This window comes from Microchirus variegatus (assembly GCF_963457635.1).
Source record: "Microchirus variegatus genome assembly, chromosome: 18".
NCBI lineage: Eukaryota > Metazoa > Chordata > Actinopteri > Pleuronectiformes > Soleidae > Microchirus > Microchirus variegatus.
Genome location: NC_139819.1, coordinates 17,748,394 through 17,754,393, shown reverse-complemented (window position 1 = coordinate 17,754,393; position 6,000 = coordinate 17,748,394).

The window sequence follows — 6,000 nt, the reverse complement described above, 5'->3', positions numbered from 1 at the left end:
CAGCCTACTTTAACATTTTATATTAAGAGCACTTGCAGCCAGCAAATTGGCCTCTTTTCTGATCGACACATAGGTTGGATTAAGCAAACAGGCCACGAGAATCGAGAAAAGGTGTCAGCGTGCGTGTGATGAATCATGAGGCTGATTAAACTTTGACTCATAAAGCTGAAAATATATGTGACTTCTCTTCTGCACAGCTGAATGTGCTCGGCCGTGATTGTCCAAAACACTGTAAGTCTCAATACAACCTCAGACTTAACCCACGCCAGGTGAAAGGATTCACTCCAGGTCCATGTTCCACCTTTGTTCCAGAACGTCACAACCTTATTCATAGGACTGGTGTTATACTAACTCAAAGTTGTCGTTCAACATTTGTTCCACCCACTCATGTTTCAGAGAACCGGAGATACATGCTTAACCTAAAGTTTGCTGATGTCTCTCCTTACTCTTCATCGCCCATCTTCCCGCCATTGGTCGTGATGTAAAATGCATCACTCGAATGTAAAGCATACCCTGTATTCATTGTCTATTTGACTGGAAATGGGACCGTAATGGATATAATGTCATGCTCCGTTTGTCATTTTAGTGTGAAAATCCCTCTTATTTTGAAGTTTTCTTGTCCCACTTTACTTTTCCTCTCTGTGATTACCCCAACCTGTTTCACCTGTGTCCTGTTCGTCGTCTCCCTCCTGATTCCTCAGTGTATTTAAACCACACCCTTTTCCTTGTCTTGTGAGTTTGTCCACTTCTGTCAACCACTCTACACGTACCTTTTTATGCTCTGTGCGCCATCTTGGATTTTTTTACATTTGACAGTGGATTTTGTTTGTGCACTTGAATGCTTCTTTTAAACTCTGCTTTTTTTGTTCCACTCAAGTGACTCACATTAATCCTGCGCCTGCGTAGATCTTCGTTCCTGTCTTCCTACCTTGTTTTTTCGTGTTTAACAAAGACCGGTCTTGTCCAGTCCTGTTTTGTTACATATAATGCTGTTTGGATGAAGATCACCTGAAACTAATGATTAAAAGCCTTAAAGTGGACCTAGACCGGAAGTTCCAATTAACGCTGTTTTTTAGTGTGTATCTGCGTCATTACCTTGTTTAAGAAGCCCTGAAGGTTCTAAACAAACAATTCAGCCACTGCTGAGAACGCTGTGTTTTATTGTAATCTCGGGCTCAGTGAGATCTCTGAAAAAACCCAGTCCGGTTACGTAAACAGCGGTTCTCCTGAACAGCAGATCCTCTTGCTCCGGGCACTAGTCCGGGAACATCCGGTTGCGTACATTGAACCGCAGAAGAAGAATAACGTCCGTTGTGGAGGTGTTTCACGAGCGACAGTGTCTTTGACTCTGGGTCTGACTCCGGGTCAAAGTCATAAAAGGGACTGCGGCGGGGAGTCATGAAGAAGCTATTTTTAAACATTGTTAAAACAATGTTTTGATAATGAGTAGCAGTGCATCCACCGTTCCTGAGGGGGGAGCTGCGCTTCTGAGAGATGCTGAATATGTCACTTCCGGTTACTGGCCAATCACAAGACTCTGTCTTCTGGGTGTGAGAGTTGAGTCTCAAATCTCGCGGCTGGGAAACACCGTCAGAAAAGAGGATTTCTATCGGCTTGTTTACAGCAACTAGGAGGTTTTTGACCATAAAAACAAGTTAATGTATGTAAGTAGACCTCCATAACTAACATATATGTGCAACAGGACCACTCTATGTGAGCTTTAACTCATCAGAAAAATGTTTACTTATGTTAAAAATCAAGTAAGAAGTTGTCTCATTTATTGACTAGTAGACAATTTGACTTCTTAATTAATTAATTAATTAATTAGTTAATTAATAAATTAAAACCTTAATTAATACATTAATTTATTTATTAATAAACATATTTATTTATGCCACAAAAGAAGAGGTTCACACCCCGATTGGAGCAAGGGCCTTTCTGTATGGAGTTTGCATGTTCTCTGGTTTCCTCCCACAGTCCAAAAACATTGGGGATTAGCCCAATAATTGGGAACTCTAAATTGACCAAAGGTGTCAGTCAGTGTGAGAGTAGGGGGTTGTTTGTCTCTATCCCGCCTTTTGCCCCAGGTCAGCTGGTATTGGCACCAACGCCTTCCACGACCCTCATGTGGAGGATAAAGCAGTAGAAGATGAATGGATGAATTCATTAATTCTTTTTCACTGGCTTAACTTTCCCTGAGGTAACATAATTTTTTTTATATACAGTCATATCTAGTGGTAAATGATAATCACCATCTTAAGGAATATATAAGTATTATAGGTATTGATGTGTTAAATAAAATACAAAAGTGGTTAACAAAAAATACAAATGTATTAATCTGACGATGGCAACTGGTGGGTGTTCGTAATGAGGGAAGCTTGAATGAGTCAATCCAATGCTGGAGTTTGCATGGGAGCATGTCAATCAGCTTCTCTGCTGAATTGCTTTTGATAGTGATCCTGTAACGAGATGGAGGATTTGTAAGGATCTTTATACTTTTGAGCAATTCAAAGAGACATTTTTTTTCAGAGCTGCTAAAAATTCCCTGCTCTCTTCCACGGAGGACTGATGATTCATTCATGTCACCAGCATCTTAACAAGGTGGCTCCTGTTTGTGAATGGGAGTGGGTTCACCATGTAACGCTTTGATAATCTATATTCAAAGCTAGCAAGTCATGCATTAATGACTTAATTAGAGCTGTGGAACGAGCATTATTATCTTTTTTTCTAAAAAAAAAAGTGAAAGGAGAGATTTCAGTCTAGTTTGTGTAAAGATGGGGCATGTGAGAGTGAGACTGGCACCCCGTCTTTAAAATTTAATTAAAGAGACACTTCTTTTATTTCTTATTATTATATGATTTTTATTATTGAAGCAGCATAGGCTGAGATATCACAGTTGATATTGTAAAGCCAAGTGGTAGCCCAATATTACCGTCAGTCACTCACTGTTTGTTAACTTCTGTTTTGAAACCTTGAGTTTAATATTTGAGCCATGTTGATTTTTGACTTTTCACTTACACCTACAACCATGCAAGTCTTTCACAAGGTACAAACTGTCACTCACACAATGTTCAAGCCCCAATATATACCTTGCTTTATTGTCCATTTTTTGACCTCCGCCAAAGGAGGTATATGTTTTCGCTGGAGTTTGTTTGTTTGTCTGTCTGTTAGTTAGCAACATAACTCAAAAGGTCACGGACGGATTTGGATGAAATGTCCGCAATTTAAGGTGCAAAACACGAACGCAAATCACAACACACAAATCACAACACACAAATCACAAATCACAAATCATAAAACACAAAAACATTAACTCAAAACAGAAACGCAAACACAAATGTGTTTATGTTTTTTCCGTTTCTATTTTTGTTTTGTGCTTTTTGATTTGTGTTTCCGTTTTGACATGCATTTCCGTTGCGTTGTCTGCTTTAGTGTTTGCGTTTCCATTGTGAGATAATTGTTTGTGTTGTCTGCTTTAATGTTTGTGTTTTAGCTTGAGACGGGATTTGAACTCTAGCTACCCGTAGCGTGCACTTCAAGGACGGCATAGTGTGTGTGTGCGCAAGTATGTCTTGTGATTTGCATTTGTGTTTTGTGCTTTTGTGTTTCCGTTTTGAGTTAATGTTTTTGTGTTTTGTGCTTTTGTGTTTGCGTTGTGTGATTTGCATTTGTGTTTTTGATTTGCGTTTGTGATTTGTGTTTGTGTTTTTGATTTGCATTTGTGTTTTTGATTTGCGTTTGTGTTTTTGATTTGTGTTTGTGGTTTTGATTTGCATTTGTGTTTTTGATTTGCGTTTGTGTTTTTGATTTGTGTTTGTGTTTTTGATTTGCATTGTGTTTTTTGATTTGCCTTTGTGATTTGCCTTTGTGTTTTGCACCTCAGGAAAGAAATGAAAACCGTAGAAATGGGACCAGGAAGTGATTGCATTTTCGCCCCGATCCATAGACGCTTCGCACCGGCAGGGTGTATTTTATAGGCACTGAGCTGCCTTGTCAGAGCTCTGCGCTCTCCAAGTGCTTTTCTAGTTTCTAAATGGGACCGTATTCTAGAAAACTGGCATCAAGACCTGGAACTCTGAGATCATAAACTACTCAGGAAAATGTTTCCCGTAAGAATGTAATGTAAGAATTAAGATCTATGTTCCCCACTTTGTATGTGACCGGGGAATTGAGGGCTCTTTTTAAAAGAAAAAAGAAAAAAGGGTCCACACTGTTCACCCAAAGGGTCCTCTGTTCCCTGCTTTGTATGTGACCGGGTTGCCAGTCAAGGAACAAACCGGGGGAACATAGGACCCCTTTTTTAACCGGGGAACATAGGTATGACCCCGTGCCGATCTCAGCTGACATAGAGGCGGGAAGGCGGGGTACACCCTGGACAGGTTTCTAATCCATCACAAGACTACAGAGAGACAACAACCATTCACTCTCACACTCACACCAATTTGCCTATTCCCCAAATCTGCATGTTTTTGACCTGTGGGAGGAAACCAGAGAACCCGGGGAAAACCCAGGCACACACGGATAACTGCCGATAACACAGAAGCTGAGGTTGTAGGTACATTTTCTTTGGCTAAAGGCCTCTGTTGTGAGGACATTAACATTTTGGCCAGTCCTTGTTATAAAGCCTCAGGATTAGGTGTTGTAAGGTGTGTTAGGTGTAAGACGTGTTAGAAAAAGTGTCAGCTTGACATATCTTGTTCAGTCTTAAAAAAATATGGTAATTGTATATTTTTGTCAAAATGTACCCACATTTATGCTTGGTGTGTATGTCTGTAAGCCTATTCAGTCATGACATTACAGAGAGTTTTCCCTAAGCCTAAATGTCTTTCTTTTTCATCCAAATTCATACATGCTATTCAACCACTTTTTCTGCACTCAACCAGTTATCAAAATGTTTTTTTATTTTACTTTTAAGAGGCTTTTCATGCCTCTACATCTATTCTGTCACTTTGTCAGAGCAGCACTGAGAAGGGTTCAAGGTAGAGAGAGCTGGATATGTGAGAGGGTTTAAAGTTCCCACAGAGAGTGGAGGACTGTATATTTCCTAAGAAAACAGGAGCAGCCATCTGAGTGGAGGTCATGGACATTTCTATGCATGTGGATAGAATGGGTGTAAGCGTTGGAGGAGAAAGGCCTCTCAAAACTAAATGAACTAAAAGCACTCAATTTGAATGCTCTTCAGCCATTGCTCTGCCAAATGCACCTCAAATAAAGCACTTTGGTCAGAAGGTATGCTTTTTTTGAAGCTTTTAGGCTAACTCCGATTTCCACTTAAAATCAACTTTTCTCCCCTTCATAAGTAAGACGAGGCCGCTTCTCTACAAGGCTACAAGCCCACACTTAAAACACATATTTAACTCAGTTCTCTTGAAAAATACTCCTCTCAAATGAATAACATAATAGAAGAAACTTTCATTATCCGTTGGAATTAAATATGACTGAGAAGAGTCACTTCTCAGTGAATAAATATGATTAACCAAGCAATGCTTGTTCAACAATTCATTTACTGGGCAAATCATGGAGAAAAGAATGGAAGATGACCAAAGGCAAATATGCTTTATTGCATTTGTCTATGTTTTGGACTATTTTTTTTCATACACATTTACAGCTCTTAACATACAAAACAATCCTTATATTGCACTTTTAAGGAGACCTTTTTGACTTTCAGTCTTCAATCTCTCTCTCTCCCTATATATATATGTTATATATATATATTCCAGGTATACATTGATGTGATTTTGATTGATTCTTCTGTAGTTTTTCTTTCTTTCTGACCAAATATAGATGATTATATATATATATATATATATATATATATATATATATATGTATATTATATCTCTATAATTATAATATATAAATTATAATAATATTATAATGCAATAACACTGATTAATTTGGATGTAAGTGTCCAGCATTTTATAAACGTGTTATGCATGTAGTGTAGTTTATGCAACAGCAGGTGGCGATATATCCGTTTACTGCAACTCACCAATTTTC